The sequence below is a fragment of the Cervus canadensis genome, chromosome X (genome assembly GCF_019320065.1).
Source record: "Cervus canadensis isolate Bull #8, Minnesota chromosome X, ASM1932006v1, whole genome shotgun sequence".
Classification (NCBI taxonomy): domain Eukaryota; kingdom Metazoa; phylum Chordata; class Mammalia; order Artiodactyla; family Cervidae; genus Cervus; species Cervus canadensis.
This window is the reverse complement of record NC_057419.1, coordinates 129,733,221-129,757,228: the sequence shown is the minus strand read 5'-3', so window position 1 is coordinate 129,757,228 and position 24,008 is coordinate 129,733,221. Positions and strand designations below refer to the sequence as shown.

General features: G+C 42.8%; 2 long non-coding RNA genes across 2 annotated transcripts in view; one reads left to right on the top strand and one right to left on the bottom strand.

The window, feature by feature from the left end:
* The window catches only part of LOC122434965, a 49,265-nt gene extending 29,322 nt beyond the window's left edge, over nt 1-19,943 (bottom strand). The window contains exons 1-2 of the long non-coding RNA XR_006267509.1: nt 19,845-19,943; nt 19,540-19,655 (exon numbers count right to left, since the gene is read on the bottom strand). This is a non-coding gene — a long non-coding RNA (uncharacterized LOC122434965). The remainder of the gene's footprint in view (nt 1-19,539; nt 19,656-19,844) is intronic.
* On the top strand, nt 1,411-16,065 carry LOC122434966. Its single transcript, XR_006267510.1, has 3 exons — nt 1,411-1,533; nt 4,163-4,165; nt 16,054-16,065. It is a non-coding gene; the product is annotated as an uncharacterized LOC122434966 (long non-coding RNA).
* Nucleotides 19,944-24,008: the final 4,065 nt, after the last annotated feature.

The window sequence follows — 24,008 nt, the reverse complement described above, 5'->3', positions numbered from 1 at the left end:
TTCACCGCCTTCCCTTTTGTGCAGGGGATGCGGGGTGGGGCAGGGGTGCAGACAGAAACCACTCTACGGGACAGGGTGTTCCTGGCTCTGTAGAGGAACTGCAAGAGGAGACTCTGTCTAGGTCAGTGTGAGACTTTTTCCCTCTCCTACCCCTTTCCCAGTGGTGGAAACCTTAACCTTCCTTCCTCAGCTCAAAGCTGATCGTGTGGCCTTCAGATATATCTTGTCACCTTCAACATCCTGGGGAGAACCTGGGTTCCAGCTAATTTAACACTGCAAAGGAGGCTCTTGGTTGGGTGCTGCCTGAATCCTGGAGGAGTGGTCCCTGAGCACTGATGCAGCATAATCACATTATTTAATAGAAGCAGGAAGACCTTGCCTTTCTTCTTCAAATGGAATTCCCAGGTAGAAACCACCCAGGAAGGGGTATGTGAGGAGAAGGAGAAGGCCCTCAGCCAAGTTCCCCTTGTAGCTGGGGGTTGGGGTGGAGGAGGGGTCATTTGCTGTCGGAGGAAGAGAGTCCTCTCCAGTTGCCTATCCCAGAGGAAGGAGGGATTAAAGCATGGGGACGGGGAGCGTCCAGGCACAGAACCGTATGCAGCTGGCTCTCCCCAGCCCTGGGCCAGGCCACTGTGCGCAAAGAAAACCCCAGTAAACCCTGGATTTAAAAATAACAGCATTGGGACTTCTCTGGTGGTTCAGTGGCTGGGACTCTGCACTCCCAATGCTGGGGGCCCGGGTTGGAATCCTGGTCAAGGAGCTGGATGCCACACAACAACTAAGAGTTCACATGCTGCAACTAAAGAGCCCACATACCGCAATGAAGATGGGAGATCTCTTCTGCCGTAACAAAGACCCAGTGCAGACAAATAAAGAAATAGAATATTTTAAAAAATCCAGATTATTTCTTCTCTTAAAACAGATAACAACATTGTGATGGTATTATGGTTGTGTATATATGTCCAAACTCGTCAAAATATATACATTAAATATGTGCATTTTTGTATGTTAAGTAACAACAAGCTGAAATAAATACACAGAACAACAATAAAGTTTTTGGTAAGTCAGTAAGTTTGGTAAGCTCTGGCACATTACTCATATAGTAACTTAATCCTGCAAAGAATGACCCGCTTGTTCATTTGGTCATTGTGTCTTGACTTTTGGTAAAAGGATGGCTTTTGATGAATTGACTTGGAGCCAAATCCAAGATGTCTAAGGCCAAACCAAGGAGGCAGGGTGTTTATTTACAGAAAGGTCCTATTTAGAACTCCCTCATGGAGCCCCAGGCTCCAACATGAGAAGGACAAGGCTGGGATTTTATTCTCACATATGAGTGAGGAAAATCATTCTTGATCCTCTCTCCTAAGGGCCTTTCCCAGGTGGCGCTAGGGGTAAGGAACTCTCCCAGACACATAAGAGACTGGGGCTCCATCTCTGGCTCAGGAAGATCCCCTGGAGGAAGGCATGGCAACCCACTCCAGTATCCTTGCCTGGAGAACCCCATGGACAGAGGAGCCTGGTGGGCTACAGTCCGTGGGGTCACAGAGAGTCGGACACGACTGAGTCGTTAGCACAGCGGCACGCCCTGTGCTCTCCTAGATCCTTCTCTCCCTTGACCTTCCTGATGAGAGGCTGTTTGGCAGAATCGGTGTGAACTCAGGGGCGTGGTCAAGTTTGGGGTCTGGGTGATGAATGGGGAGAACCCCTGCAGGTGACTTTTGAGGAGTCGTCCCTTACTAACCCTCAATACCTTAGTGAAGGTGGGATGCATGGAGAGAGGAACATGGAACCAGACATTAGCACATGGGAAATGGAGAGCCAGTGGGAATTTGCGGTATGGCTCAGGGAACTCAAACAGGGGACAAGCTAGAGGGGAGATTCAAGAGGGAGGGGACATGTGTACACCTGTGGCTGATTCATGCTGATGTTGGGCAGAAACCAACACAATACTGTAAAGCTATTATCCTTCAATGAAAAATAAATAAATACCTGAGTGGCCATCCAACCTGCAAGCAGCTGTGGCAGAAGCCTCGGAAGAAGTTTATGAGTCCCTGTTCCCCAGGGTTTTCAGAAAGAAAGTTTGAGTGCTGCTATGGCAACAGCTATTTCAAATCCTGAAGATGATGCTGTGAAAGTGCTGCACTCAATGTGCCAGCAAATACGGAAAAGTCAGCAGTGGCCACAGGACTGGAAAAGGTCAGCTTTCATTCCAATCTCAAAGAAAGGCAATGCAAAAGAATGTTCCAACTACCACTCAACTGCATTCATCTCACATGCTAGCAATGTATTTCTCAAAATTCCCCAAGTTAGGCTTCAACAGTACATGAACTGAGAACCTCCAGATGTTCAAGCTGGATTTGGAAAAGGCAGAGGAACTAGAGATCAAATTGCTGACATTGTGGGATCACAGAAAAAGCAAGAGGATTCCAGACAAACATCTACTTCTGCTTTATTGGCTACACCAAAGCCTTTGACTGTGCGGATCACATCAAACTGTGGAAAATTCTTCAAGAGATGGGAATATCAGATCACCTTACCTGCCTCCCGAGAAATCTGTAGGCAGGTCAGGAAGCAACAGTCAGAACCAGACATGGAACAATGAACTGGTTCCAAACTGGGAAAGGAGTATGTGAAGGTTGTAGATTGTCACCCTGCTTATTTAACTTATATGCAGAGTACATCATGTGAAATGCCAGGCTGGATGAAACACAAGCTGGAATCAAGATTGCCAGGAGAAATATCAATAACCTCAGATATACAGATGACACCACCTCTATGGCTGAAAGCGAAGAGGAACTAAAGAGCCTCTTGATGAAAGTGAAAGAGGAGAGTGAAAAACCTGGCTTGAAACTCAACACTCAAAAAAGGAAGATCATGCCATCACTTCATGGCAAATAGATGGGGAAACAATGGGAACAGTAAGAGACTTATCTTTTTGGGCTCCAAAATCACTGCAGATGGTGACTGCAGCCATGAAATTAAAAGACGCTTGCTCCTTGGAAGAAAAGCTATGACCAACCTAGACTGCATAGTAAAAAGCAGAGACATTACTTTGCTGGCAAAGGCCCATCTACTTCAAAGCTCTGGTTTTTCCAGTAGTCATGTATGGATGTGAGAGTTGGACTGTAAAGAAACCTGAGCACTGAAGAACTGATGCCTTTGAACCGTGGTGTTGGAGAAGACTCTTGAGAATCTCTTGGACAGCAAAGAGATCAAACCAGTCAATCCTAATGGAAATCAGTCCTGAATATTCATTGGAAGGACTGACGCTGACGCTGAAGCTCCAATACTTTAGCCACCTGATTGGAAGAAGTGACTCATTGGAAAAGACCCCGATGCTGGGAAAAATTGAAGGCAGGAGGAGAAGGGGATGACAGAGGACGAGATGGTTGGTTGGCATCACCGACTTGACGGACATGAATTTGAGCAAGTTCCAGTAGTTGGTGATGGACAGGGAAGCCTGTTTTGGTGCAGTCCATGCAGCTGCAAAGAGTCAGACACAACTGAGCAACTGAACTGAACTGATGGCAACAACAGCATCAATCAGTGGGAGGGAAAGCCCAGACATTTCTGTCTGCTTCCGTTCAGTCAAGGAGGGGAAACTGGAGACAGCTGAGGAAGGAGGGTGTCGTCAGTTACAGAAACTTACCTGACCTCAGCAACAGGAAGAGTCTAGAGTTGCCTTAGTTTCTTCCCAGCAAGAGGTTAGTTTGCAGGGTTGTGCCACAAGGAATTACAATGATAAGTGTCGTAGCTGATATGTACTGTATTCTTATTGTGTGCCAGTCACTGGGTTAAGGTCTCAGTATGTATGAAGTCGTTTAATTTTCAAAGCACATAGTAGTATTGTCACATTAAATTACAAAAAACAGGGAACAAAACAGAGACACAGCATTTACTTTGTTCAAGACAAACCCTGAACCCTCCGTGTTTTACTTGGTTGTTTCTAAATTCTAAGGTCAGGGCCTCCAGTTGTGCCTGATGGTTTCTTTCTTACTATCTTTTTTTGGCCACACCCTGTGGCACTCAGGATCTTATCTCCCCAACCAGGAATCAAACCCACGCCCCCTGCAGTGGAAGCGCAGAGTCTTAACCACTGGACCACCAGGGAAGTCCTTTGATGGTTTTTTTAAAAAATACCTTTTATGAAACACATAGAGAGACAGTCTACTATAATGGTTACCTTTGATGGTTTTTTTAAAAAATACCTTTTATGAAACACATAGAGAGACAGTCTACTATAATGGTTACCAGCAGAGTCAGGAGTAATTTACAAAACGTTTCTCTTTGTCAATTTCCTTGCCTCCAAAATGGGGATAAAGATAAAACCTACTGAGTATGCTTTTTGTGAGGATCAAATCAGGTACTTCACTGACAGATTGAAAATAGTATATGGTAGTATTTCTCTATAACCTTTAGATATTATTTCTATTATTAATATTAGTAGGAGGAGGAGTATGACAAGGTCTTAATTGGTAAAATGAAAAGATTATGACCTCTGTCCAAACCCAGTTTTATTTTACTAATATTACTAGTCTATGAAATCTCCAAGGCTTGGAGCCCCTGCCCTTAACCATGGTGCTTGTATATAGAGTGGTTGGTTTCTCCTGTTAAGACAATGTCTCAGTCCCAATAAAGAAAGGGAAGTGCTTAGCTGAGTGCCATCTCTGAGCTCATTTCCTGGAGAACAGCACAGAAACCTGGGACCCACATAGAGACTATGCTGCTGAGACGGCCTGGAGAGGGAGAGGCATGCGGGTGGGGAGGAGAAAGTGTGAGAGGCACCGAGGCTTTATAGCAAGAAGAGGAACTTTGGACTCGGATTGAAATCAGAGCTCTGCCACTACTGGCTCTGTGACTTTGAACAGAGCTTTCTGAGCCTCATCCATACAACGGGATCTTAATAGTAGTTAGTCCATAGAGCTGAAAATAAGATGAAGAGATTCACGTGGAGCACTCAGAAGAAAACATGGCAAGCTGTGGTGTTCAGTAAACATTTGCTACCGCCAAGATGATGAAGACACTAATACAGTAGACAGAACTAAAAAGTAGAGGAGTCAAAAAGAGCCCACTGCTTCCCAGAAGCAGGGAGAATTTTCTCAGTGCCGCAAGGACCGATGTGTCTTGACCTCTCCCTCAGTAGGGTCAATGCCCCACAGCCAAGAAAGAAGGAGGATTTGTATGGCCCCTCACTGATGAGCACACATGCTCCAGAGCTATGAATACTGCTGATGCTGGAGACTGGCCCGAGTTCTGCTCACTCGCCTGAATCCCACAAAGCCCATCAGATCAACTGCTATGAACCTCTGGTGCCACAGCAGGCCCCAAACCAGAATTCTCCCTGGCCACAGAAGGAAAAAAAAATAGTTATGGCAGAAGTAGCAAAAGTTGGGGTTTCCCTGGTAGCTCAGCTGGTAAAAAAAACCACCTGCAGTGCAGGATACCCAAGATCTATTTCTCGGTTGGGAAGATCCCCTGGAGAAGGGATAGGCTACCCATGCCAATATTCATGGGCTTCCCTGGTGGCTCAGATGGTAAAGAATCCTTCTGCAATGTGGGAGACCTGGGTTTAATCCCTGGGTTGGGAAGATCCCCTGGAAGAAGGCATGGCAACCCAATCCTGTATTCTCGCCCGGAAAATCCCCATGGACAGAGGAGCCTGGGGGTCTCGCAAAGGGCCGGACTGAGCAACTCAGCACAGCACAGACCAACGGAAAGAATAATGTAAAAATGGTATTCAGCTGCACTCTTCTGGACAATCTGGGCAAGGACTTTCCCAAAGACATCTCTGGGTCTACTCACTCAATCCCGGGGCCTCAAGGGATATTCATAGGCTCTCCCCACTAAGGAACTCTAATCTGGGGCCAGCAACCAGACTATGAGGAACCCGACACGGAGTCCCACTAGAGTCTGCATGGTGATGGCCCTGGATTTCACCTTTGTTGGTGAATCTGGAGATGAATCAGGCAGCCCCAGTGTCTTAGTCAGCTCGGGACACAGTTATTGGCCTCTTATTGGCCCTTGGTGGATACTGTGCACATGATTCATGGCTGTGAAGTAATCTTTAAAAAAAAATTTATTCATTTATTTGGCTATGTCAGGTCTTAGCTGCGGCAAGTGGGATCTCTGTTGCTTCATGTGGGATAATTCATTAAGGCACATGGGCTCTGTAGCTGTGGGCACATGTGGCTAAGTAGCTCTGAGCCATGTAGGATCTTAGTTCCCTGACCAGAGATCAATTCTGCATCCCCTGCGTTGGAAGGTGGATTCTTAACCACCAGACCACCAGAGAAGCCCCTAAAGTAATCTTAAGACCATAAATTTCAATCGTGGCATGGATCCAAGCAGATGTCTCAACTCACCTGGTGGAGTTGGCTCAGGAATCTTCTATAGAAATGGTACATACAGGAATGAGCAACACGCAGCCCAGATGGGGTCTCACAACTCCTTGAAAAGTTCTCAGGGGTGTCTCTTTGGCTTCCTGGCATATTGCCCAAAGAGCCACTGCTTCCACTGGCCCTCTGAGGGTCCAGGTACGAAGACCTTCTGGATCACCAATGCCCAACCATTTTAGCACCAGGAACCAGTTTCGTGGAAGACAATTTTTCCAGGGACAGGGTGGGGGTCATGGTGGTTTCAGGACAATTCAAGCACATTACATTTATTGTGTACTTTGTTTTTATTATCATGACATCAGCTCCACTTAGATCATCAGGCATTAGATCCCGGAGGTTGGGGCCCGCTGTCCTGGACCATAAATGGGCCTGATCAGCACACCTGACGGCTCCTCCCAGGCAACTACTAACAAGCAGGAATGGGGCACAGCTGCCATCGAATCTGAGAATGGCCTTTCCCTTACTGAGTGTGAGGAGGGATGCTCATTGCAATGGGCAGAGCCTCATGCAGTGTGGATGTCTGTCCGGGTCACTTCAACAAGAAGGCTTGCTGTATCTTCACTGAACCGTGGATATGGCTAATAGCCTTGCCATTCGGTCAGGCTTCTGGCAAGACTCAGACTGGCATATAGAGCAAGACTCCCTGTGGGGACCACCTGTGTTCCTCTCTAGGTAAGGTGTTTTTATTCTCTACTTTTTTCAAGATTTTCTCTGTGTTTGGTTTTCTGCAATTTGAATATGATAGGCCTAGGTGTTTTTTTTTTCCTTTTGACATTTATATTGCTTGGTGTTCTCTGAACTTCCTATATGTGTCGACCTGTCATTTATTTTAGAAAAAATCCCAGTTATTATTACTTCAAATATTTCCTCTGTTTCTTTCCTCTTTCTTTGCTTTGAGTAGCCCCATTATACATGTTATACCTTTTGTAATCGTCCCACAGTGATTGGAAGATATTCTAATCTGTGTTTTATTAATTTTTTTCTCTACATTTCAGTTTGGAGGGTTTCTACTGAGACATCTTCAAACTCTCTGATTCTAATCCCAGCCCTTTCCAATCATCTGATGGGTCCATTAAATATATTCTTTATTTCTTTAGTTTTTTATTCTACTATTTCCTTTATATTCTTTCTAAGGATTTCTATCTCTCTGTTTACATTATCCATCTCTTCTTGCAAGTTGTCCACCTTTTCCACTAGAGCCCTCAGCATATTGATCATATTTATTTTAAATTCTCAGTCTGATAATTTCATAATCTCTGCTATACCTGAATCTGCTTGTGGCACTTGCTTTGTCTCTTCAGACTATTTCTTCTTTTCTTTTATCATGCTATGTAATTTTTTTATTGAAAGCCAGTAACGATCAGGTATTTGGAAGTACACAGGACTTTGTATGACATCTTATTTTTATCTGACCAAGAGATACGCTGTGTTTACTGTTTTCTGTATCTGTAGTATCAGAGGATTCAATTTCTACACATGTGTTTGTCTTTATCTGTTGCATCTTTCATTTCCCTTAGAAGCCCCTTCTTAAATAGAGTCTGAGCCTTCCATTCTTTCAGCTGTGACCCACTGTATTATAAGGAGACCTTGTTGATGTTTGGTCAAGTCTGGGTTGAGGGGACACGTTCTATAATCTGATGCTTTGGTCTCAGTTTTTTAAATTTTTTTATTTTTATTTATTTATTTTTTTTTTTGGTCTCCGTTTTTTAGTGTGCCTGACTCCCTGGACTATGACCTTCACAAGTACTCCTCAGCTCTTTTCTTCTCTTCGGTGAAGGTGGATGTCTAGAAGGTTTGAAGTCTGGTAATCTCCCTTACCCCAAGTCCAAGAAGGCTCTGGTGAAGTCTTCTCCCTTGCTGCATAGGCCATTGTTATGGAGAATACTCTTCGCTTGTTTCCAAATAGTTACTTCTCCCCTCTTTCTTGGTCAAACAGGAGGCAATTTTTCTCTGATCTTTACCAAAGAAAACCTGTTAGGGATCCTAGGGGTAAACACCATGATTGTGGGGTCGGGGGTTGCTTTGATTAGGTCCCTAGGAATTTTTAATTCTCAAGTTAGTCCACACTCAGTCACCAGCAATTCATTGAAGCTACCTTTTAAGTTCCAGTTTTATAGATTTCAAGATTTTCTGCCTCAGGTGTGCTGAATCTCTGTTCACTATAATCTGTAATCTTGAGAATCAACAGTTTGGGGATTACAATTTGTCCCATGACTTCAATTCTGTGATGGAGTCAAGAATAGTCATTGATTTTTAATCTATTCATATTCTTTTCTTGTGAGGGTGGGATGATGACTTGCAAGCTCTTATTGGAGTGGAATCTTTCCTTTTGATTTTAGAAATTGTTTTCTTTAGCTCTTTGGATACATCAGGGCTTCCCATGTGGCTCAGCTGGTAAAGAATCCACCTGCAGTGAGGGAGACCTGGGTTTGATCCCTGGGTTGGGAAGATCCTCTGGAGAAGGAAAAGGCCACCCACTCCAATACTCTGGCCTGGATAATTTTATGGACTGTATAGTCCATGTGTTAGCAAAGAGTCAGACATGACTGAGCGACTTTCATTTCTCCACACTTGGATACATTAAAATATCTGAAAAAAAGTCCACTAAAAGGCATGGAAGAATCTTCAATGCATTATTACTAAGTGAAAGAAGCCAGTTTCAAAAGGCTACATGCTGTATGAGTCCATTCATATGCCATTGTGGAAACGGCAGAAGTGTGGAGACAGACAAAAACAAAAAAGATCAGTGGTTGCCAGGAGTCAGGAGAAGGGAGGAGTAGGCAGAACACAGAGGATGTGGGGGGTGGTGACAAAACTCTGTTTGACAGAATAATGATGGATACACGTCATTAATACATTTGTCCAAATCCCAAGAAAGTACACCACCTAGGGTCCCCTGGTTACTTCTCCAAACTCCTTTGGAGCCTCTCTCCTCCTCACTCCTGATATCTAGCCACTCCTGGGCCTTTCCTAGAACATGTGAAACCTTCCCAGTTCAGGATTTTTGCCGAACAACTTTCATCCGGCTTAGGTATCCTTCAGGTTGAGCTTTTGTGTCCCTTCCTTGACCTTACAACCCAAGTCAGAATCCATGTATTCTCTCTCCTTGTACCACGTTCCTTACGTGGACACATCACCATTTGTGTATTTATTGGTTTCCTGTCTGGGTCCCTAGTTGGGAGGCAAATTTCATGACAGGAAGGAAAGCATCCTTCTCCCTGAGGTCTTCCCAGCACCCAGCCCAGGGCCCAAATGGAGTAGGTGCTCGGTTGACACAGGTGGAACGAGGGAATAAAGGAGGTTTGTTCATCCATTCTGTAGCAGTTGATGCTGTTATCTCTGAGGAGTGACGTACCTGCTGCCGCACAACTAGCAGGTGGACATAAATGGGTGAGAACTCAGAATTAACAGTTCTTAGGTGAATATGCATCTAGGAAAGTATTTGCGAAGGGGATGGAAAGTAGGGGTGGGGGAGAAGTCGGGTGTGGAGCAAGTCAGTTTGGAAGATTCCAGACCAGTGACTCTCAGGGAAATAGTCCCCGGCGGAGGACCTGCAAGACATAGTTTCAGGATTTACAGTTGTTGGAAAACGTCCTCCGTTTTCATAATACGGATTGCTGATAAACGGTCCTGCTTGAGGGCTAATAGAAAACACAGCGCTTTCCCTGTAAGGGCAGGTTTTGCAGTTTATGGGAAGGAGTCAGGCTTAAAAGGCTCCATGGAAACTGCCCCCCGCCCCCGCTTTCTACCATTTTCCTAGGCAGAGCAAAGGGCTGCGGGGCGCGGGAGACGTCACCGGCGGTGCCAGGACCACACTCGCAGAGCGGAAAGTAGATCTTGGTGACCCTGCATCCCGCAGGCTGCACATCGCCCTCAGTCTGCACCTCACTTCTCAGACTCCACACGTCCCCACTGCAGCCCCTAGTAACCCCCAGTTCACCGCCTTGTCACCTAGCAGTCTCACATCGCCGCACAAAGGGCCAGAAGCTTGTCGGGACGGCGAGGACGCGGAGAGTCTGCGTGGAGCCAAGTCCCCAGCAGAGGGCGCGGGAGAGCCTCCCTGCGCCCGCGGGACAGGCGCGCGCCCGGCCGCCCCCGCGCCTGTACCTCCTGGCAGGTTGGTCAGTCAAGGCCGCCGCCGCCGCCGCCCCCCGCCTCCACCCGCCCCCGCCTTTCTAAGAAACACTCTTCCGACTTCCTCTGCTGGGCAGTGAGTTCGCCTATACCTGTGTGCTCAGTCGCTAAGTCGTGTCCGACTCTTGGCGAGTCCATGGATTCTACCCCGCCAGGCTTCTCTGACCACGGAATTTTCGAGGCAAGAATACTGGAGTGGGTTACCATGTCCTACCCCAGGGGATCTTTCCGGCCCAGGGATCGAACCTGTGTCTCTTCTGTCTCCAGCATTGGCAGGCAGATTCTTAACTGCTGAGCTACCAGGGAAGCCCTAAATGGCCCTATGGATAGCCGAGAAATAAAGGTTAGTTATTATTATTATTATTATTATCATTTTCTGATGTATGGGTAACGGGTGATCTTAAGAAAGAAACCAAGAGTCTATGGACTGAGAACGGGACCGGGGATTGTGTTTGGCCTCTTTGCTTTTGTTTCTTTCTTGGCTTGGGTCGCCCGGTGTGTTGTTTCGGCATATAGTGTTTTTTGTCTGTCTGTTAATGTGTAGGTTAAAAATCGGCCTTCTCGGGAGACTGGGGTTGACATACACACTCTAATGTCTATAAAATAGATAACAAAGAAGGACCTACTGTGTAGACCAAGGAACTCAATATTCTGTATTGGGGAACGAATCTTTAAAAAGAGTGGATACTGGTGAATGTGATGTGGCAGCCCGGATGGGAGGGCAGTCTGGGGGAGAATGGACACATGTGTAGGTATGGCTGAGGCCCATCGGCTGTTCACCGGAAATTATCACAACATTGTTAATTGACAACAGGGAAGGTGTGACGAGACCTTTTTGGACATTAAATCCCCACACGGCCTTCTTAAATGTTTCTTTTTCTGTAAAGAACTTCCTTAGGAATGAAATTGACCAACTCAAAGAATGTTAGAGCTGGAAGGAATTTTTGAAATTAAACCACCTTCTTGTTATTACATATGTGGAATAGGAAGCCCAGAGAGGATAACGACAGAGCACCTGAGTGCAGTCGGTTTCCAGTCTGGAGCTCAAGCTGGAAGCAGTATCTCTCAGGGAAACGGAGTAGTGTGATGTTTAAAGATTTTATTCTATTCTTTATTAGGTAATTGTTGTAGGGCAAGTTGGAAGTTCAGGTTTTCATTCACCTTGCATCCTACCACTTCAAAATGATTGTTGTATTCTTCTGTATAATTTTCCAGATGTTTTCGTATATGTAAATACTGGTAAAATGCTGTCTCAACTAAAATTGGATCATATTATCCATACCTCTTTGCCATATAGTTCCTACCAGATACATAAAACTGTTGGATGGAGGGACCTTCATTAATTTAATCAGTTCCTTATGATAAGCAAGATTTTTTAAAATGTTAAACTCTTTTAAAAGATGCTGCACTCAGCATTCCTGTTTATACATCTTTTGACAAAGTAATGTCTACCTCTTGATCAGTGTGAATTTTTTTTAATGTCAGTTTTAAAGACTATTTTAATTAATTTATTTGGCTGCGCTGGGTCTTAGTTGCTGCATGTGAACTCTTAGGTGTGGCCTGTGGGATCTAGTTCCCTGATCAGGGATTGAACCCGGGCCCCCTGCACTGGGAACTCAGAATCTTAGCCACTGGGCCACCAGGAAGGTCCCCAGTGTGAATTTTTGTAGGAACGTGGGGCGACTGGGTTTGGAATCTGGCTCTGGAGCTTACTGTGTGTCTTTACACAAATCACAACCTTTCTAGGCTCCAATTTCCTAATCTTTTAAGTGGAAGCAATCAGGCTACTGATTGTTTACAGTTATGGGGAGGATTAAATGAGATAATACATGTGAAATATTTGGTTAGTGCCTAGCACATAGCAAGTCCTAAATCAATATTAGCCACTGTTGCTGTTACTATTGTTGTTAATGCCACCATGACCCCTGAAGAAAACTGGTTCTTCAAAGAAACTCCCGTAGTTTCTATTACTCTTTAAAAGAGAGTAATCAGAATTTCAGGAGGAAGTCTTTAGGTGTAAAACTTTAGTAGCTAAATTAATATTTTCTATTTCTAACTTTGTTTACCCAGAGGATAAATAATAATTTTAAATGAAGTGTGTGCTGTGTAGCTATTTACCATGCTCTGCTTGCATAGCTTTCTGCCAGTCAAACCAGGAAAGCAGAGCTTTTTGCTGGATGTTCTTATGTAAGAATCAGCTGTTTTGTGATGGATAAAGCCACTTCCGATTCTTTCTCCTTTGGAAAATGCTCCAAGCCCGTCTTATCCCATAAAATCAGCAGAATATCTGTGCTACCATCTTTGCAACTTCCCTGTATCTTCAAGCTCTTCTCCTGTGATTGGGCCCACTAGTTCTTATTCCTAATAGATGTGGGAGAGTGCACAGAGCCAGAAGTTGTTGCCTCTCAAAGTTTGCTTTTCAATCTGGGAAGATATCCAAGGGTCACACTGGGACAGATTTCAGGTTCATATTCGCACCTGAAGCTTTGTAAACTAGTTACGCTTCCTCCCAAAGCCTATATACTATCACCCTTATTTGTCCAAGGATCATGAAAAAATAAGGAAACACTCATTCTGTTCTATAGGTTGATTTTGTTTGTATTTACACGTTTTTAATTGAGTTATAGTTGACGTACAATGTTATGTAAGTTTCAGGTGTACAACATAGTGATTCACAATTTTTAAAAGTTATACTCCGTTTATATTTATTATGAAATATTGCTATATTCCATGTACTGCACAATATGTCCTTGTAGCTTCTTTATTTTATACAAAGTAGTTTGTTACCTATCAATCCCTTACTGTTATCTTGTCCTTCCCCACCTGTCTCCCCACTGGTAATCACTAGTTTGTTCTCTGTATCGGTGAGTTTAGTTTCTTTTCTTCGGTCATAGTTACTTGCTTGTTTTATTTTTTAGATTCCACATACAAGTGATATCATTCAGTTATTGTCTTTCTCTGACTTATTTCACTAAGCATAATGCTCTCCAAGTCCATCCATGTTGTTACAAACGACAAAATTTCCTTCGTTTTATGGCTGAGTAGTATTCCATTGTGTGTGTGTCTATATATATACACCACATCTTCTTTATGCATTCCTCTGTTGATGGACACTTGGGTAGCTTCCATATCTTGGTTATTGTACATAGTACTGCAATGGATGCCGTGGTGCATGTATCTTTCCAAATGAGTCTTTCATTTTTTTTCGGATAGCTCCCTAGGAACACTCACCCTCTTTGAGAAGCTGGTGGAATGTCCAGAGGTTGATGGCCTAGCTCAGAAGTCAGCGGTCAGTGACCAAAAGTCATGGTGACCAGTTTTCTGAAATGCTGCCAGTAACTCCACGCTTACTTAGGGTAGCTTCCTCTTCTGCTCCACCGAGCATGGTGGACAGAGACACTCAACAGGATGGGTGGCATAAATGTGGTGGTTACATGAGTCCTTTGTGGACACAGCTTTTGTGGAATCTGAGCACCAAATGCTGGGACATCCTTGTCTAACTGAGGCCCGGAATGGCCCCGCGTGTGTCATTTGCCATGCTGTGTCGTCCTTTCCTCCGGTAATGACCAGGTCCAGTCTCCTGTGGTGTCTGTCTCTGCTTGTTGCCGTGGGTTTGTCAGTTTAGCTAGGCTCGAGCTTCGTTTCCTGAGTTTGCCTTCCCTTCCTGAGTGAAGGTTGGCCGCAAGAAAAGCTGGGGCAAGATTTGTCAGGTGGGAGTGAAGCCCCAGCCATTGTGTTCTGAAGTTGGGTGTACGAGCAGGTGTGATTGCCACTTGTATGCACTGGCACCGACTCGCTGACACCCCTTGTTGCCGTGGGCCAGCAGGGAAGCCGAGTGTGTGTGTGTGTGAGTGTGTGTGTGTCTGTGTGTGTGTGTGTGTGTCTGTGTGTGTGAGTGTGTGTGTGTGTGTGTGTGTGTGTATCTCAGATTATTTTCAGCCAAGAGCAGTTGGCTGCTGTAAACATTAAGGTGAATATGTCTTTTCAAATTAGAGTTTTCATTTTTTTTCTGGATCCAGGAATGGAATTGCTGGATCAAATAGTAATTCTTTTTTAAATTTTTTGAAGAACCTCCATAGCAGTTTCCATAGTGCCTGCACCAATTTACATTCCCACCAACAGTATAGGAGGGTTTCTTTTTCTCCACACCCTGTCTACCATTTCTTTGTAGAGTTTTTGATGACAGGCATTCTGACCTGTGTGCGGTGTTACCTCATTGTGGTTTTGATTTGCATTTCTCTGATGAGTAGCCATGTTGGTCATCTTTTCATGTGCCTCTTGGCCCTCTGTATGTCTGCTTTAGAGAATATCTATTTAGGTCTTCTGCCCGTTTTGTGATTAGGTTGTTTATCTTTTCTGCATTGAGTTGTATGAGCTGCTTGTATATTTTAGAATTCTTAGGTTTACTTTTTGAATTTAATCTTTCATTTTTTTCTGCAGTGTTTTTGGGGCCATGCTGCATGCCTTGTGGGATCTTAGTTCTGAATTAGGGATAGAACTTGGGCTCTCTGTGGGAGAAGGCGAGGGTGGGATGCTTTGAGAGAATAGCATTGAAACATGTATGTCATCATATGTGAAATAGGTCGCCAGTCCAGGATCGATGCATGAGACAGGGTGCTCAGGGCTGGTGCACTGGGATGACCCTGAGGGATGGGATGGGGAGGGAGGTGGGAGGCGGGTTCAGGGTGGGAAACACATGTACACCCATGGCTGATTCATGTCAATGGATGGCAAAAAGCTGCACTACAATATTGTAAATAATTAGCCTCCAATTAAAATAAATTAATTAGTTAAAAATAAAATGAATAGATACCCAGCAAGGACCTACTGTATAGCACAGGGAACTCTGCTCAATGTGAGTGCATGCTCAGTCACTTCAGTTGTGTCGGACTCTGCAGCCCTATGGACTGTAGCCCACCAAGCCCCTCTGTGCATGGGATTCTCCAGGCAAGACTACTGGAGTGGGTTGCCATGCACTTCTCCAGGGGATCTTCCTGACCCAGGGATCGAACCTGCATCTCCTGCATTGCAGGCAGATTCTTTATCACTCAGCCACCAGAAAAGTTCTGCTCAATATTCTGTAATAATCTAAATGGGAAGAATTTTGAAGAAAATAGACACATGTGTATGTATAACTGAATCACTCTGCCGTACACCTGAGGCAAACACAACATTGTTAATCAACTATACTACAATACAAAAGAAAAATAAAAGAAGAAGAACAACTTGGGCTCTCAGCAGTGAGTGAGGAGTGCTAGGTGCTGTGCTGCCAGGCAATTTTCTATGTTGTGGATAATAACCCCTTGTCAGTTGCATCCTTTGAAAATACTTTCTCCTATTCAGTAGGTTTTCTTTTTAGTTTTGTTGGTGGTTTCCTTTGCTGTGCATAATAAGCTTTTCAGTTTGATTAGGTCCCATTTGTTTACTTTTGCTTTGATTGATATTTCTTTTGCCTTGGGTGATTGATCTAAGAAAATGTCACTATGATTTATGTCACAGAATGTTTCACCTATGTTTTTTCTAGGGGTTGCACAGTGTCTTGTTTTACATTTAAGTTTTTAAACCATTTTGAGTTTATTTTTGTGTATGGTGTGAAGAAATGTGCTAATTTCACACTTTCATGTGTAGCATCCAGTTTTCCCAGCACCGCTTGCTTGTCTTCTCCGTTGTATAGTTTTGCCTCTTTTGTCATGGATTAATTGACAGCAGGAGTGTGGGTTTATTTTGGGGGTCTCTATTCTGTTCTTTGATCTATATGTCTGTTTTTGTTCCAGTACCATGGTGGTTTGATTACTGTGGCTGACAAAAGAATTTTTGATTTGTCAAAAAAAAAGAAAAAAAGATTTGTACATGACAGTTAACTAAGGCTCTGTTACCCTTGCGTTCTTTTTTTAGTGTTAATTGTTGATTATTTCTTTTTAATTAATTAATTAATTTCTTTATTTGGCTGCACTGGGTATTTGTTGTGGCATGTGGGATCTTAGTTCCCTGACCAGGCATTGAACCCAGGTGCCCTGTAGTGAGAGTACAGAGTCTTAGCCACTGGACCACCAGAGAAGTCCCACCCTTGCTTTCTTTTTAAAAAACATTTATTTATTTATTTTTGACTGCACTGGGTCTTTGTTGCTGCGTGCGAGCTTTCTCTGGCTGTGGTGAGTGGGGGCTACCCTCTAGTTGTCCTGCATGGGCTTCTCGCTGCAGTGGCCTCTCTCGCTGTGGAGCACGGGCTCTAGGGTGCTTGCGCTTCAATAGTTGCAGCTCGTGGGCTCAGTAGTTGTGCTTCCTAGGATTTAGAACACAAGCTCAATAGTTGTGGCACACGAGCTTGTCTGCTCCATGGCGTGTGGGATCTTCCTGCACCAGGGATCGAACCCGTGTCTCCTGCATTGCAGGCAGATTCTTTATCACTGAGACACCTGGGAAGCCCTGCAAGGCAGATTCTTAACTCCTGAATCACCAGGGAAACCTCCTTCCTTTCTTTTTTATGTCAAACTCTTTTAAACTGTACTCTACTTTTCTTGCCAACTTATTTTTCTTCTGATTTTCTCTACAATCCCTTGAATGAGACTCCTGCCTTACAAAACACTTTCCACTTCCGTGGGGACTTCCCACACCCAGCTCTCAGTCTCCTTTATTTCTGTGTCTGTCTGTCTCTCCACAGTTGGCTACTTTCCCTTTCTTGAATTGCTCTCCTCTCTGGGTTTCCGTGACCTGCTCTCTTTGGGATTTTATCCTGTCTCTCCAGGTGCTCCTCGTCTGTCTGGTTTGCTGACTTTTCTCCTCCCCACTCTTCAAGGATCAGTTGTTGCCCAAAGCCCAGTTCTTAGCACTCTTGAATTCTCACTTTTCCCTTTATGATCTCCTCTTCTCTCTTGGATTCCACCATCGTCCCTTCACCCTCATGATTCGTTCATACAAATATATGCCTTTATCTCTGCCGGCTATCCTGAATGCCAGGATTGTTTCAGCATCAATTCTTCGGTGCTCAGCTCTCTTTATATTCCAACTCTCACATCCATACATGACCACTGGAAAAACCATAGCCTTGACTAGATGGACCTTTGTTGGCAAAAGAATGTCTCTGCTTTTTAATATGCTGTCTAGGTTGGTCATAACTTTCCTTCCAAGGAGTAAGCGCCTTTTAATTTCATGGCTGCAGTCACAATCAGCAGACTCTGAAAGTGACAGTTGCTCAGTCCTGTCTGACTCTTTGACACCCCATGGACGATACAGTCTATAGAACTCTCCAGGCCAGAATACTGGCCTGGGTAGCCATTCGTCTCTCCAGGGGGTCTTCCCAACCCAGGGATCGAACCCAGGTCTCCTGCATTGCAGGCAGATTCTTTACCAGCTGAGCCACCAGGGAAGCCCTTAGGGGCTCTCAGGGGCACTAAATGGGATCAGTAAATTGAAGCTCATGGGAATAGCCCATGACCAGTGAGAACACAGTTCCCAAAGGAAAAAAATAGAGCCCCTTTTCCTACCCCTGTGGTACTGAGAGCCTAACAGGCAGCAAGGCCAGGGGTCTCAAAACGGAGGAAATAGGCTGCAAGTGCCAGACGTTTTTCTCTCTCTTAAGCGGCAGGAGGAGACAAACCAGCGATATTTTTTCTTCTCTATACAAATTTAAAAGGTTTCTCTTAACGTGCTGTGTTGCCATGACACCTGGTTTCGCCTGAAGCTAACTACTCTCAAACCTTGAGTTAACCAATACATTTCTTTTTCTTATGGAAATGTTGTCTTAAGCTATGTTAATGTACCCCAGACTCTATCTTCAAGTTGGTTCCACCAAAGGGCCTAACCTACTTACTCAGATATTGTTCCCTAATCTATGTCAAGGAAACTACTTGTTGGTAATCTGCCCTTCTACCAGATTCAAGTCAATCGTTTCATGGCCAGGGATGAATTATCTGGTGCCATTCTAAATTCTAAGACATTCCTTTCTTTTCATTAACAGACTGTGAGTGACTATATAACTTGCAGCTAAACACTAGGAGGTGGGTACTCTTTTGCCCCCTTCTGATGCCTATGTCAGAAGCTTTCTCTATCTCATTTATACTTTAATAAAACTTTATTACACAAAAGCTCTGAGTGATCCAGCCTCGTCTCTGGCCCCGGATCGAATTCGTCTCCTCCGGAGGCCAAGAATCCCAGCGTCTTATCGTTCAGCAACAATCTTTCAGTACCTACCTATCTACCATCTATCTATGTGAATATATATATACAGATACAGTCTCTTCCTATAAAGTTCGGGTCCTCCTAACAAAAATATCCTTTAGGGAGGAAGTTAACCCTTCTAAAATCTCACAAAAAACCCATCGTTTTCACTCACTTGTCACTTCATGAATACCTCAGCACCTCAGTTTCCTCATCTATCAGATGGGAACATTGATAACACTTTCCTCGTGGCTTTTCAATTTAATTAAATGAAGCAGAGCATGTAAAACACCCAGGACATCACTTAGTAGATCTAAGTAACATACTTAAGTTTTTTTTTTAATAGGTAGAATTGAAATCAAGATCCCCCTTCAATAATCGAGATAGACCATGCCCTTTCCCAAAAAGCTTACTAACTGTCGATAAATACGCTAACCAAAAAAACTTTCATTTCCTACTGACTTCGTTAAGTCTCTGTGCCTCAGCTTCCTCATCTATAAAATGGGAATATTGACAGCACCTTCCTCGTAGATTTTCTTTTTAATTAAATGAAGCTTAACATGTAAAACAGCCACCATTGTTTAGGAGAGCTAACGAACATACACAGTATTGTTTTTTTAAGAGTGCTAAACTCTTTATTTTTCTCCCCTCAGCTTTGGAGATTTTCTTTTTAGCTTACTGATTTTTATTTTTAATTAAATGAAACAGAGCATGTAAACTACCCAGGACATGCTTAGTCGAGTTAAGTAACATACTTAATTTTTTTAATAGAATGGAAATATTTTCCCCCCAAGAATCTAATAGACAATGCCCTTACCAACACAGTTTATTAAGTATGGATAAATATACTCACCAATACATCATCTTTCACTTACTAATTACTTCCTTAATGCCTCTGTGCCTCGGTTTCCTCATATATAGAATGGGAATATTGATAACACCTTCCTTGTACATATTATTTGTAATTACCTGAAGCAGAGCATGTAAAACACTGAGGACATGCTTAGTAGAGTTAAGTAACATGCTTAATTTTGTTTTTTTAATAAAATTGAAATCAAGTTTTCTTCCTGAATCATTCTAGATAGACGATGCCCTTTCCCACAAAGATGACTAAGTATAGATAAATATGGTTAGCAAAAGCAATACTCTTTCACTTACTAGCAACTTCATTAAGGCCTCAGTTTCCTGAAGTATAAATTGGAATATTGATAACAATTTCCTCATAGATTTTGTTTTCAATTAAATGAAGCAGACCCTGTAAAACACAGAGGACATTGCTTAGTAATCTCAGTAACATACTTAATTTTGTTTTATCTTTTGAATAGAGATCACTGAAATTGATTTCCCCCCAGAACATTCTAGATAGACAGTGTACTTTCCACAAAGTTTACCGAGTGTAGATAAATATGCTCTCAAAACAACGGGATCTCTTTCACTCACTAGTAACTTCATTGATGCCTCTGTACCTCAGTTTCCTCATCTATAAAATGGGAATGTTGATAACATACTGCGTGTAGATTTTCTTTGTAATTAAATGAAGCAGAGCATGTAAAATACCCAGGACATTGCTTAGTAGATCCAAGTAACATACTTAATGTTTTTTTAATAGACAGAATTGAAACCTAGATTTATTTCCTCACAATCTAGATAGTCAAAGCACATTCTCATGAATTTTGCAAAGGGTCGATGAATCCCTCACCAAAACGCATGTCTTTCAATTACTAGTTAATTTCATTCATGCCTCTGTGCCTCACTATCCTAATCCATAAAATGGGAATGTTGATAACACCATCCTCGTAGATTTTCTTTTGAAGTAAATGAAGCAGAACATGTGAAACACCGAGGACATTTCTTAGTAGATCTAAGTAACAGACTTCATTTGGTTTACTTTTTTAAGAGATGGAATTGAAAACGAGTATTTTTCCCCCAACAATCTGGATGGTCTTTTCCCAAAAAGTTTACTAAGTATAGATAAATATGCTCACCAAAACGCATGTCGTTCACTTCCTAGCAACTTCACTAATACCTCTGTGCTTCAGTGTCCTCATGTATAAAATGGGAACGTTGATAACACCTTCGGTGTAGTTTTTCTTTTGAATTAAATGCAGGCAAGCAGGTAAAACGAGATGGACTTTGTTTAGTAGATCTAAGTATCATACTTAATTTTGGTGTTTTTTTTCCTACAAGATGGAGTTGACAAGGAGCTTTTTTCCCCAATGATCTAGAGACAGGGCCGTTTCTGCAAATTTTACTGTGTCCATAAGCACGCTCACCATAAAGCATCTCTTTCACATATTAGTAAGTTCATTAATGCCTTTGTGCCTCAGTTTACTCATGTATAAACTGGGACTGTGGAGAACACATTCCTCTTTGTTTTTTTGTTTTTTTTTTTTTGATTAAATGAAGCAGCGCATATGACAAATCCAGGGTGTTACTTAGGAGATCTAAGTAAAACACTTGAATTCTTTTTTTTTATAAGAGACAGTTAAAACTGAGTTTTTTCCTCCAACAATCTAGACAGACAATGCCCTTTGCCACAAAGTTTACTGAGTATACATAAACACGCTCTCAAAGAAATCATCCATTTGACTTCTTGTAACTTCACTAGTGCCTCTGTGCCTCAGTTTCCTCAGCTGTAAAATGGGATGGGAATGTTGATAACACCTTGCTTGTAGATTTTCCTTTTAATTTCATGAAGCAGAGCATATAAAACACCCAGGACATTTCTTAGTGGATCTAAGTAGCATTCTTAATTTTTTTCAATAGAATTGAAAGACAGTAATTCCCACCCCCCAAACCTAGATAGAGAATGCCCTTTCACACAACGTTTACTAAGTATAGATAAATACGCTCAGCAAAATCATTGCTCTCACTTACTGCTGCTGCTCCTAGGTTGCTTCCGTCGTGTCCGACTCTGTGCGACCTCATAGATGGCAGCCCACCAGGCTCCCCGGGCCCTGGGATTCTCCAGACAAGAACATTGGAGTGGGGTGCCATTTCCTTCTCCAATGCATGAAATACTAGTAGATTTAATAATGGTCTCTGTACCTCAGTTTCCTCATCTATAAAATGCGAATGTTGATAACACCTTCCTCGTAGATTTTCTTTTGGTTTGTTAGTTTTGTTTTTTTTTTTTTTTGTTTTTTTTCATTTATTTTTATTCGTTGGAGGCTAATTCCTTTCCAATATTGTAGTGGTTTTTGCCGTACATTGACATAAATCAGCCATGGATTTACATGTGTTCCCCATCCCGATCCCCACTCCCGCCTCCCTCTCCACCCCATCCCTCTGGGTCTTCCCAGTGCACCAGCCCTGAGCACCCGTCTCCTGCATCCAATCTGGGCTGGTGATCTGTTTCACCCTTGACAGTATCCTTGTTTCAATGCTGTTCTCTCTGAACATCCCACCCTCGCCTTCTCCCACAGAGTCTAAAAGATTTTCTTTTTGATTAAATGAAGCAGAGCGTGTAAAACACCGAGGAACTTTACTAGTAGATCCAAGGAACATACTTAGTTTTGCTTTTTTGAAAAATAGTATTGAAATGGAATTTTTTTGCCCCAACAGTCTAGATAGACAAACCCCTTTCCCACAAGTTTCCTAGGTATAGATACATAGGCTGACAAGAAACCCATCGTTTTCACTCGTCACTTCATGAACACCTCGGCACCTCAGTTTCCTCATCTATAAAATGGGAATGTTGATAACATACTGCTTGTAGATTTTCTTTGTAATTAAATGAAGCAGAGCATGTAAAATACCCAGGACATTGCTTAGTAGATCCAAGTAACATACTTCATGTTTTTTTTAATAGACAGAATTGAAACCTAGATTTATTTCCTCACAATCTAGATAGTCAAAGCACATTCTCATGAATTTTGCAAAGGGTCGATGAATCCCTCACCAAAACGCATCTCTTTCAATTACTAGTTAATTTCATTCATGCCTCTGTGCCTCACTTGCCTCATCCATAAAATGGGAATGTTGATAACACCATCCTCGTAGATTTTCTTTTGAAGTAAATGAAGCAGAACATGTGAAACAACGAGGACATTTCTTAGTAGATCTAAGTAACATACTTAATTTGGTTTACTTTTCTAAGAGATGGAATTGAAAACGAGTATTTTTCCCCCAACAATCTGGATGGTCTTTTCCCAAAAAGTTTACTAAGTATAGATAAATATGCTCACCAAAACGCATGTCTTTCACTTCCTAGCAACTTCACTAATACCTCTGTGCTTCAGTGTCCTCATGTATAAAATGGGAACGTTGAGAACACCTTCCGTGTAGTTTTTCTTTTGAATTAAATGCAGGCAAGCAGGTAAAACGAGGTGGACTTTGTTTAGTAGATCTAAGTATCATACTTAATTTTGGTGTTTTTTTTCCTAAAAGATGGAGTTGACAAGGAGCTTTTTTCCCCAATGATCTAGAGACAGTGCCGTTTCTGCACATTTTACTGTGTCCATAAGCACGCTGATGCACAGAGACTTAACGAAGTCAGTAGGAAATGAAAGTTTTTTTGGTTAGCGTATTTATCGACAGTTAGGAAGCTTTTTGGGAAAGGGCATGGTCTATCTCGATTATTGAAGGGGGATCTTGATTTCAATTCTACCTATTGAAAAAAAAACTTAAGTATGTTACTTAGATCTACTAAGTGATGTCCTGGGTGTTTTACAAGCTCTGCTTCATTTAATTAAATTGAAAAGCCACAAGGAAAGTATTATCAATATTCCCATTTGTTAGATGAGGAAACTGAGGTGCCGAGGTATTCATGAAGTGACAAGTGAGTGAAAACGATGGGTTTGTAATGAGCCTATGTATCTATACCTAGGAAACTTGTGGGAAAGGGGTTTGTCTATCTAGACTGTTGGGGCAAAGAAATTCGATTTCAATACTATTTTTCAAAAAAGCAAAAATAAGTATGTTCCTTGGATCTACTAGTAAAGGTCCTCGGTGTTTTACACGCTCTGCTTCATTTAATCAAAAAGAAAATCTTTTAGACTCTGTGGGAGAAGGCGAGGGTGGGATGTTCAGAGAGAACAGCATTGAAACAAGGATAATGTCAAGGGTGAAACAGATCACCAGCCCAGATTGGATGCAGGAGACGGGTGCTCAGGGCTGGTGCACTGGGAAGACCCAGAGGGATGGGGTGGAGAGGGAGGTGGGAGTGGGGATCGAGATGGGGAACACATGTAAATCCATGGCTGATTTATGTCAATGTACGGTAAAAACCACTACAATATTGTAAAGGAATTAGCCTCCAATGAATAAAAATAAATGAAAACAAACAAAAACAAAACAAACAAAGCAAAAGAAAACCTACGA